This window comes from Sinohyriopsis cumingii, chromosome 5 (genome assembly GCF_028554795.1).
Source record: "Sinohyriopsis cumingii isolate HCF-2022 chromosome 5, ASM2855479v2, whole genome shotgun sequence".
Taxonomy (NCBI): Eukaryota; Metazoa; Mollusca; class Bivalvia; order Unionida; family Unionidae; genus Sinohyriopsis; species Sinohyriopsis cumingii.
In genome coordinates, this window is record NC_142965.1 from 154,893,711 (window position 1) to 154,906,014 (window position 12,304).

At 34.6% G+C, this 12,304-nt stretch overlaps 1 pseudogene across 1 annotated transcript in view; it reads left to right on the forward strand.

Annotated features, from left to right (window-relative positions):
- Positions 1-12,304, forward strand: part of LOC149800501 (DNA-directed RNA polymerase II subunit RPB1-like) — a 271,243-nt pseudogene that overhangs the window by 122,842 nt on the left and 136,097 nt on the right. Inside the window, exons 14-15 of the transcript XR_016421394.1 lie at positions 7,115-7,337; positions 7,843-8,053. The product of XR_016421394.1 is annotated as a DNA-directed RNA polymerase II subunit RPB1-like (transcript). The remainder of the gene's footprint in view (positions 1-7,114; positions 7,338-7,842; positions 8,054-12,304) is intronic.

Here is a 12,304-nt window from a genome sequence, read left to right on the forward strand (position 1 = left end):
TTCAACAGGTACACTCTGGTAGCTTGTCCTTCAAAATGTACACTCTGTTAGCTTGTCCTTGAATGGGTACACTCTGGTAGCTTGTCTTTCAACAGGTTACACTCTGGTAGCTTGTCCTTCAATATGTACACTCATGTAGCTTGTCCTTCAACAGGCTACACTCTGGTAGCTTGTCCTTCAAAATGTACACTCTGGTAGCTTGTCCTTCAATAGGTACACTCTGGTAGCTTGTCCTTCAACATGTTACACTCTGGTAGCTTGTCCTTTGGTAGGTACACTCTGGTAGCTTGTCCTTCAATAGGTACACTCTGGTAGCTTGTCCTTCAACAGGTTACACTCAGGTAGCTTGTCCTTCAAAATGTACACTCAGGTAGCTTGTCCTTCATCAGGTTACACTCTGAGAGCTTGTCCTTTAATAGGTACACTCTGGTAGCTTGTCCTTCAAAATGTACACTCTGGTAGCTTGTCCTTTAACAGTTGCATTCTGGTAGCTTGTCCTTTAACAGTTGCATTCTGGTAGCTTGTCCTTTAACAGCTGCATTCTGGTAGCTTGTCCGTTAACAGTTGCATTCTGGTAGCTTGTCCTTTAACAGCTGCATTCTTGTAGCTTGTCCTTTAACAGTTGCATTCTGGTAGCTTGTCCTTTAACAGTTGCATTCTGGTAGCTTCGAATTCAGTTGTGATTAGATTTTAAATATTGATTTTTATCAAGATTTCAGATGAGTTTGATAATGAGTGAGATGCATGCATACTGCAATAATAAGGTGATCTCTGTTGCATCTAATTGCCTGTCCTGTTACCACTCTGGAAGTTATGTTTCCTATTGAACTTAGGTCATAGTTGTTACCACTCTGGAAGCCACATTTCCTATTGAATTTTGATAATACTTGTAGCATTGGTTTACATTATTAAGATATGGATGTGTTTGAAAATGAGTGAGATCCATGCATGTTCATCATAAATCTTGGATCTAATTGGCTAACCTTGTTACCACTCTGGATGCCATATTTCCAATCTGATTTTAATCAAATTTTGAGAATTATATCAATAATATCTCAAATAAAATTGATAATGAGCAAGATCTATGAATCTTTATCAGGTGATCATGTATCAGATTGGTTTATCTTATGTGTTACTATGGAGACTTTATTTCTTAATTGATTTTGTTGAGATTTCATAAATAAGTTTTTATTGTTCATATCTTAAGTGAGTATAGTTACATGAGAGAGGCAAACATATTAATGAGGTGATCCTGCATCTGATTGGCTAAGCTTAGTAACATTCTCAGAACTTTTTCTGATCCAAAGTTGATCAAATTGGGTTAATTGGTATATATTGGCATTATGTCAGATGATGGCAATTATGAAGGAGATCTATGCATATTGATGGCCTGACCTTTACTTTGAATCAGCTTCTTACCACTTGGAAGACAGCATTTCTCCCCTAAATCAATCATACTTGGTAAATAAGCTAATATCATCAAGATGTTGGGTGATCTGTATCATTAGTGAGAGTTCTGCATGTTAATGAGGTGATCTGCATGTTAATGAGGTGATCTGTGTGTTAATGAGGTGATCTGCATGTTAATGAGGTGATCAGTGTGTTACTGAGGTGATCTGCATGTTAATGAGGTGATCTGCATGTTATTGAGGTGATCTGAGTGTTAATGAGGTGATCTGTGTGTTAATGAGGTGATCTGCATGTTAATGAGGTGATCAGCATGTTAATGAAGTGATCTGTGTGTTAATGAGGTGCTCTGTGTGTTAACGAGGTGATCTGCATGTTAATGAGGTGATCTGCAAGTTAATGGGGTGATCTGAATGTTAATGAGGTGATCTGGATGTTAATGAGGTGGTATGTGTGTTAATGAGGTGATCTGCATGTTAGTGAGGTCATCTGCATGTTAATGAGGTGATCTGCATGTTAATGAGATGATCTGCATGTTAATGAGGTGATCTGCATGTTAATGAGGTGATCTGCATGCTAATGAGGTGATCTGCATATTAATGAGGTCATCTGCGTGTTAATGAGGTGATCTGCTGAGTCATTTACCACTACAGAGTTTGTTATCAGGGTGAGAAAAAAGTATTGAATGTGCTTGTTAGAGTGAGATTGTTATCATGATGAGTGAAATTATTTTGTGTTATGTCATAAACTAAGTAACAGAAAAAAGCAATACCAACAAGTTTTATAAAGCTTAACAAGTAATTTCATTGTCAAAGTTAAAAATTAAAATGTGCGATGAACTTACATTATTATGAAGTGAATCCAAAATAATCCTGAAAAGGTTCTATTGAAGTCCAAAAGTTTGAAAAGTTCCATATAAATTTCAGAACTGGAAATGTCCTGGTCCACCATGAATTGTGAAGTTGTCAAAATGGCATTGTCCTGAATGTCTTTGAATAATTCACAATAGTTCCAAAATAATACTTTAGTCCAATGACCACTTTCCGTTTCCACTGAATGATAAAAAAAATGCTTTTCATCTCAAATAATATCTAAGTACAACATAAAACACATCTGCAGACAACAAACACACGATATAAGAAAACTGCCCATTCTGAGCTACTGATATATAGGTGCAAAGCTAAAACATGCATATTATCACTACTACCTCTGTGACAAATTGCAAATTTCCAACATCGTAGAAGAACTCACATGATTCAGACCATCCGATAAGAATTAACTTAATTCTTGTAAGATACCACGTGTTTGACCTGTCCAGTGGGAAAAGGCAGAATCTTATCAACATAGTTACTAATAATTTTATTATTAGTAACTGTCATCACATACTTAAGCATCCATTTACAGATCTTTTGCAATGTTATGTTCTTTTATATCTTAAAATAGGATGTCTTTGCATACAAATTATCAACTGAAGATTATCACTGCAATTTACAGTCATGAATAAAACTTAGAGAAATTAGACAAACTCATGTAGGAGTTACAAAAATGTTGATAAACATAACAAATATGCTTGTCCCATTCAGACTGTTATCAGGGTGAGAAAAAAGTGTTGAATATATTTGTCCCATTGAGATTGTTACCATGGAGAGAAAAATTATTGAATATGCTTGTCCCTTTGAGATTGTTATCAGGGTGAGAGAAAAAGACTATAGAATATGCTTATCCCATTGAGATTGTTATCAGGGTGAGAAAAACCTGTTGGATATGCTTGACCCATTGAGATTGTTATCAGGGTGAGAAAGAACTTGAATATGTTTGTCCTTTTGAGATTGTTATCAATGTGAGAAAAACTGTTGAATATGTTTGTCTCATTGAGATTGTTATCAGGTTGAGAAAAAAATGTTGAATATATTTGTCCCATTGAGACTGTTATCAGGGTGAGAAAAAACTGTTGAATATGTTTGTCCCCTGATACAACAAGACATGTATATAAATATTTTGATAATGAATTGTTTAATAATACCATGATTACTGTATAGTAGGCTGTGAGATTGGAGGAAAATCGAATGATAAATTAAACCCATAGGAAAACTTATTATGAGGACAACAGACAGAGCACAGGCATATAATTTCTCTACCCGACACAGGACAGAACAGTCATGTAATTTCTCTACCTGACAAAGGATAGAACAGTCATATAATTTCTCCACCTGACAATGGACAGAACACAGTCATATAATTTCTCTACCTGACACAGGACAGAAGACAGTCATATAATTTCTCTACTTGACAATGGACAGAACACAATCATATAATTTCTCTACCTGACACGGGACTGCATGCATGAAACGTCCTGCAATTTCTCTACCTGACAATGGACAGAACACTGTCATATGATTTCTCTACCTGACACAGGACAGAACAGTCATATACTTTCTTTTCCTGACACAGGACAGAATAGTCATATAATTTCTCTACCTGACAATAGACAGAACAGTCATTTAATTTATCTACCTGAGAATAAAAATAATAACAATGAGGACTTTGTATAGTGCCTAATCTTTAGAAGCTCTAAGCGCTTTACAACATTAGACAACACCTATAAGATAAAAAACATGTGTAATGATATGATTATAAAAACAAACGCCATGAAATTAGAAAACATAAAAAACATGCTGAAAATATTTAAGGTAGGAAACATTATTAGGCCTTTAAGTTTGTTCTTGCAGTCAAAATAAGTAAGTTTCAAGAGCCCTCTTGAATGGGATCACTGTGTCTTTGTGTCTAAGTTTAGTGGGCAATTCATTCCATGTTGCTGGGCCCTGGTATACAAAAGAACGCTATCCATATGACTTTCTTTTCATAGTGGGAATAATGAGTATACGATTGTCAGAAGAGGAGCGTAAGTATCTTGCTGGTGTGTATACATGGGTGAGGTCAGATAGTATGTTGGACTGGAGCCCATGAGTGAAACACAGCACAGAGAACAAATTTTGTGTTTGATTCTGGATCGAATGGATAGCCAGTGTAGGGTACAGAGCAGCAGGGAGGTGTGCTGTGATCGTGGTACGCTAAGTATGATCCGAGCAGCTATGTTTTGAACTTTTTGAAGTTTCTGGAGTAGATATTGAGATGAACCAGACAGAATTGAGTTACAATAGTCCAGTCTTGAAAGTACTAATGAACACACAAGTGTTTTAGTGGCATCCACTGAAAGATATTTGTGAATTGAGCTGATGCGTCTCAGCTCAAGATATGCATCATTGCATATGTTCAGGACATGTTGGTGCAGTGTGAGAGTACTGTCCAGAGTAACACCTAGCTTTCATACTGATTGTGTGAATTTAATGTTGATGTTGCTGATATTTATTGTTTGAGGTAAAGGATGTGAATGAGAAAGTCTTTGTGTTGTGATCAGAATGGCCTCAGTTTTATCATCATTCATCTGCAGCTTGTTAAATGTCATCCATGATTTCACATCAGAAATGCACCTCTCTACACCTTGGATGGTAGCATCACCTTCAGTTGGGTGGCTAGATTTGTATATTTGGGTGTCCTCATTGTACAATTGGTGAGAGACTGGATGATGATCTATGACACTTGAGAGCGGCTGAGTGTATAGAATGAAGAGAACAGGTCTAAGAACAGACCCCTGTGGATCAACTGGGCTGGAGAGTATTCCATCTACACAGACACAATTTGTGCCCTGTTGACCAAATAGGACTTGAACCACAGTAAGGCTGTATCATGAATGCCAAATACATACTGGAGATGGTGAGGAACAGACAGAACACAGTCATATAATTTCTCTACCTGACAATGGACAGAACACAGTCATATAATTTCTCTACCTGACACAGGACAGAACAATGCTACATAAAATATGTACTTCAATTAGATTTTGCAAGTATGTGAATATTATTTTTTTATGTTACATTTGGCACTCTAAACTTGTGTCTTTCTGTCAGTGCAGTTTGTATTTGTTCCTTACTAAGCTTTCCTTTTATCCTTGCAACTTTGAAATACAGGCTTTTTAATGCAGCTTTAAAATGCAGGCTTTGAAATATAGTTTTGAAATTTAGACTTTGAAATGCAGGCTATAAAATACAGACTTTGAAATATAGTTTTTGAAATTTAGGTTTTGAAATGCAGGCGATAAAATGCAGACTTTGAAACGCAGGCTTTCACAGTTTGCTGCCATGAAATATTCTATACAAGCTTTACCTTACCCTTTCTCATAGTCATAAGTAACCCCTGAGAACTCTTTTACCCAGTCTGAGTTAAAATTTCAAATTTTGATTTTAAGTTTGTTTTGGTGGGTCAGCTTTTTATCATCTTTTGATGGTACTGACTGGATTTTGGCCTGTTGACCATCGTTATTTGAATTGGGCTGTTTGCTGGACCATTTGCTTTCTCTGTTTCCAGCATTGTACAATCACAGGAATTATTTATCATATATGTGGTTGTTGAAATGATCAAAATGAAACTGTTCAGTTCAAAATGTTTGTGTAAACATAATTTTGTTCAGTCTTTTGTGAGAAATTTTTGACTCAAGTAAAGAATGGCAGTCCTGTTTGCCTCAAAAGATCATCATTTGCTGCCACATTTTAGTATCATATTTATATAGATCAATGTTACCTAGATGGTTAATCATATTTAGTACAGTATTTATATTGTTCAATGTTATCTAGATGCTTAATTACATTTTAGTTCAGTATTTACATCAATGTTACCTAGGTGCTTAATCATATTTTAGCACAGTAATTATATAGATCAATGTTATCTTGATGCTTATTGTATTTTAGTACAGCATTTACATCGATCATTGTTACCTAGGTACTTACTCTTCTGCTGTTAATATTCTTTAAAACAAATAGCATCATGTTGAAGAAATGAACAGTATGAGACAAAAATATTTATCTATAACGATGTTACGTTTCATCAAAGTGTATACTTATCATCTGCAATGTCTCCAGACTTATGTTTCCTGTGATGGACAAGTGGACTAGTGCTTTTTCCACTATGGGAGTTTTTTTAATCCAAGTTGGATTGTATCATCAATATAATAGTTGAATTTGAATATATCTTGGATCTATGCATATTTATGAGGTAATCTTTTATTTGTTACAATGGAAACAGAATTCCAATCAAATTTTGCTCCAGTTTTTTATGTAAGGTTTATATCATACTGGCCTTTGGCAGGTTCTGTAATAAGTGAGATGTATACTTATTGATGAGCTGGTTTCCTTTGGCTAGGTTTGTTATTTCTAATCCAATTTTGATTTTAAAAAAACTTGGTAAATAGGTTGGATAAGTTCAGTTATGAGAAAGGTTTAAGGATATTAGTTATGCTTTTACCTTTGGTAAGAATTCATATCAAACTACAGTAAAATAGGTAAAAATTGACATGGTATGGAGGTCAGAAAAAGATAGTTTACATTGGCTTGAGTTCATACATGACTACATAATACTGTTGAGTAAAATGGTCCATTGCTAACTTATCTTCCATTCAAGCAATATCAGCCCCACTTGGTGTTCTTGTTGCTTGGAGTACTTAAATTAAAGCAGATTGGGTATTTGTGAGAAATTATTACTGGAGTAGTAATATATATTTGATCAAGTAGGTTTGGTAGAGAAAATAACAAAAAATTGAAGATGGCAGAGGTATTTAGAATAGGAAGACGTTGATTTTTTTTCCTTCCCCTAGGTTATGGCCTGCGTAGGTCAACAAACTGTGGAAGGGAATCGTATTCCTTTCGGGTTCCATCACCGAACTCTCCCACACTTCATCAAGGATGATTACGGTCCATCGTCCAGGGGATTTGTAGAGAATTCCTTTCTTGCTGGTCTTACTCCCAGCGAGTTCTTCTTCCATACCATGGCAAGCAGAGATGATTTGATTAATACTTACATGAAGACTGCAGAAACAGGTACAGCTATGTGTGTTTCATGTAACAGTTAGTAGGGTTTCTCTTGTTCAGTTGCCAACATCCAGTTTTTTTATTTGTCAATTTCTAAAAACATCATTTTGCAGAAAATATGGTACAGAATCCAAATTTATACTCAAAGGACAGACTTCATGCCTTGTACAAGATATGCTGCAAAAAGTTAATTTGCTTTGCACTTCTGCAGTATCAGGTTTGATTCCAGATGCTATCACTTAAAAGGGAAGTATTTACAAATCCATTGTGGATGGAACTCTCTTGTTTTATCAGTTTCTGCTCACCAAAAATAAGCTCATCTTGCCAATGGAATTTGAATTTTTTCCAAACCAGATTTCCAAGAGTTTTAAAATAAAATGAAGTTAATGTAAAAGTCAGTTTATTTGATCCTTTTGTAAAATGAGATGCTGAATTAAAACTTTATTTAGAAAAGAAAACTCATTGTTGTCCTTTTGAAAGTTCTTTATACCTGCATATTGGCACCCTCTTACAGGTTACATTCGGCATTGTCTAATCAAAGCTATGGAGAGTGTAATGGTTAAGTACGATGGGACAGTGAGGAACCAGGCAGAGCAGCTGATTCAGCTGCGATATGGGGAGGATGGGCTTGATGCAGTCCTAGTAGAGTTCCAGACCATGCCCACACTCAAGCCTTCCAACCGGGCTTTCGAGAAAAACTTCAAATTTGATGCCAGTAATGACAGGTGATAGTTGTGAGTTGACCTGTTTGAGAAAGTATGAACAAAATCATTTTAAATAAATTAAGGAGTAAGGGTAATGGAAAAATAATTCCTTCTGGAAGTTTTATTTTAAAGCACTCAAACATCATGAATAAGAACTTAAGATTTTTCAGTGTAACAAAATCATTTGCTTGACCAAAAGTATTGAGGTTTATTACTTAATAGAGCTTAAAATATTTGATACATGCATAAACAGCTGAATCCAAAGGAATTTTCATCCCAATAAATAAACAGTATCAGTACTATGGCTTGAATAAAGAAGAAAAGAAATATAATAATTTTATTAAAACATGTAGCCTTTGGTTCCAAAGTTGCCCTTAAAATTGAAATTGTGAATTTTGATATTATTTTGATATTATTTACTTTGATTTTCCATTCATACCTAGCTGTTTTCTGTGTTAAAGTCAGCTTACAGTTCAAACTGTCACAGAAATTAACAAACCACTGTAATGAACCAGTATTATGCCCAGGAGTCCAAATAGTACCATAATGAACTGGTATTGTACCCAGGACTGTAAGGTAATAGTATTGTGCCCAGGAGTACAAATATTTATGTAATGAACTAATATTATTCCCATGGCTACAATTAGTACTGTAATGAGCTAGTCTTGTGTTCATGGGTACTAATATTACTCTAATGAACTGAAACTGTAACAGTAGTTTAACCCTATTATTATTTCCAGGAGTACAAATAGTACTGAAATGAAGTAGTATTATTCTCAGGAGTAGGAGTACAAATAGTATTTAATGATCTAGTAATGTACCAGGGGTATACCTAGTACTGTAATGAACTAGTAATGTACCAGGAGAATAAATAGTACTGTAATGATCTAGTAATGTCCAAGAGGTATAAATAGTACTGAATGAACTAGTAATGTACCAGGGGTATAAATAGTACTGTAATAAACTGGTAATGTACCAGGGGTATAAACAGTACTGTAATGAACTAGTTATTATTCCTAGGAGTACACATAGTACTATAATGAACTAGTAATGTACCAGGGGTATAAATAGTAATGTAATGATCTAGTAATGTACTAGGGGTATAAATAGTACTGTCATGATATAGTAATGTACCAGGAGTGTTAATAGTACTGTAATTAACTAGTAATGTACCTGGGGTATGAATAGTACTGTAATGATCTAGTAATGTACCAGGGGTATAAATAGTACTGTAATGAACTAGTAATGTACCAGGGGTATAAATAGTACTGTAATGATCTAGTAATGTACCAGGGGTATAAATAGTACTGTAATGAACTAGTTATTATTCCCAGGAGTATAAATAGTACTGTAATGAACTAGTTATTATTCCCAGGAGTACAAATATTGCATAGTGAACTTGTATTATGCTCAGGAGTAGAAATAGTAGTTTAATGATATAGTAATATACCATGAGTATAAATAGTACTATAATGATCTAGTAATGTACCAGGAGTATAAATAGTATTGTAATGATCTAGTTATTATTCCTAGGAGTATAAATAGTACTGTATTGATCTAGTTTATTATTCCTAGGAGTATAAATAGTACTGTAATGATCTAGTAATGTACCAGGAGTATAAATAGTACTGTAATGATCTAGTTATTATTCCCAGGAGTATTAATATTACTGTAATGATCTAGTAATGTACCAGGAGTATAAATAGTATTGTAATGATCTAGTTATTATTCCCAGGAGTATTAATATTACTGTAATGATCTAGTAATGTACCAGAGGTATAAATAGTACTGTGATGAACTAGTACTGTACCAAGGGTATCAATAGTACTGTGATGAACTAGTACTGTACCAAGGGTATAAATAGTACTGTGATGAACTAGTACTGTACCAAGGGTATAAATAGTACTGTGATGAACTAGGACTGTACCAAGGGTATAAATAGTACTGTGATGAACTAGGACTGTACCAAGGGTATAAATAGTACTGTGATGAACTAGTACTGTACCAAGGGGTGCAAATAGGACTATAATAATCTAATATTATCCCCAGGAGTACACATAATACTGAAAATAATAATAATAATAATAATAATAATAATAATAATGCTTTATTTATAGAGGGTGTCTCATTAGTCAAGGACTATTCTCCCTTGAGGCCCTCTTAAGGAGAGTATAACAATGCACATTATATGAAGATGGCAATAATTATTGTTTATTTTAACATGTTTAGTATTAAAATACTAAATTCCATTATCTGTTAGAAACACATACATGCTCATGATATCTTTTCTTAAATACTCTAATATTTTCAGCAGATTTTACATGTAGTGGAAGCTTATTCCACAGAACTGTACCAGAGTATTGAAAACTCTTTTTAAATTGTTCTGTTCTTGGTTTTGGTATTAGAAGGTTTTCATGTTATATTGATCTCAACTGGTATTGTGTTGAAAAAGGCCTGAATAAGTCTTGAAGATACTCTGGTGCAGTTCCATGTAGACATTTATATAAAAGAACTGCCTTGTGAAAATCTATCCTGTCATATATTGTGAACCATTTGAGTTCTGTAAATAATGCCTTTGAGGGATGATCAATAGATGCATCTAAAATTACATGTGCTGCTCATTTCTGAAGTTTATAAATCCTGTCAAGCTCAGATTTGGCACAGTTTCCCCATACATTAGAACAATAATCCATTGTTGGAAGAATATATGACTTGTAGTATAGATTGCGAGTTTCCATAGGTAAATATTTCTTGATTCTGCTGAGAAGGGCAATTTTGGATGACAGTGTTTTACAAAGCTTATCAATGTGGTCATTCCATAATAAATTATTATCTACAGACACACCTACAAGCCTTTCATGTTTGACATTTTCTAATGGATGATTATATATTGCAAGAGACAGTTTTGGGTTCCCTGACTTGTGTAGCTTTTGTGATGTCCCCAAAATCATACATTTTGTTTTACCTTCATTAATTACCATCCTATTTTGTTGTGCCCAGTTTTGGACTCTGATAAGGTCTGAGTTTAATTTCTTTTGGATAACTTCAGTATCAGAACTTGATGTATACAAGGTTGCATCATCTGCAAACAAATCTGTATTCGTGGATTCATTATTTAATGGTAGATCATTGATATAGATAAGGAAGAGGAGAGGGCCCACAACTGAGCCTTGAGGGACTCCTGAATGAATAGTGTGAGTTTGAGAGCTAATATTGCCAATGCTTACTTGTTGAGACCTTTGGTTTAGGTATGATCTAAACCAGTTTAAAGAAGGATTGTCAAACCTGTAACAGTTCAACTTTTGCAGCAGAATTTCATGCTCAACAAGATTAAAAGCTTTCTTTAAGTCAAGGAAAACAATCCCAGTCATATGTCCATTATCCATTTCCTTCAGCCAAAGATCAATTAATTTGGTAAGTTCAGTTTGGCACGAGTCATACTTTCTAAATCCTGATTGAGCTTTATGAAATAGAGAGTATGTTTCGAAAAATTTATAGACCTGAATAGCTACATGCTTTTCAAATAGTTTTGACAATACAGGTAGAATTGATATTGGTCTGTAATTTCCTGGATCCTCCTTTTCTCCTTTCTTAAAGATGGGTGTAACCTTTGCACATTTCAATGTTTCTGGAAAATTACCACTCATTATACTTAAATTTATGATATGCGTTAGTGACTTTGTTATTACTGGTGCAGCAATTTTAAGAATTCGTGGACCAATACCATCCAATCCAGAGGATTTATTAATATTAACCTTAATTAGCATATCAAAAACATCAGCTTCACTAACATTAGCTATTGAAAAATAATTATCATCAGGAATTTTAGCTCTTATAAATAATAGAAGAGCATCAAGTTCAATTGGGATGTTAGTCTGGTTCTGAATACTCTTACTGGAGATACTTATGAAGAAATTGTTGAACATTTCCACAATGTCTTGTACAGATGTTGCTATATCATCATTTTGCTTAAGTCTAGGGGGAAGACAACTGTTCTTGGGTGGGTTCAGCTCTTTTAGATGCTTCCACAATGTTTTGGTACTCTTACTTTCATTAATAGCCTGTTTATAGTAGTTCTCTTTTGCCTTATCTATCAGGTACTTAATTTGATTTCTCCACTTTCTATAGCTTTTCATGTCTTTTTTCTTGTGGAAATTATCTCTTAGGTGCCTAGCCTCATTGATCTCAGGGGTGATCCACTTGGGTGTAATTTGGTGTTTAGCCCTTTTTGTTTTAATTGGGGCATGCTTGTCTAAGGCTGCATTGAACATC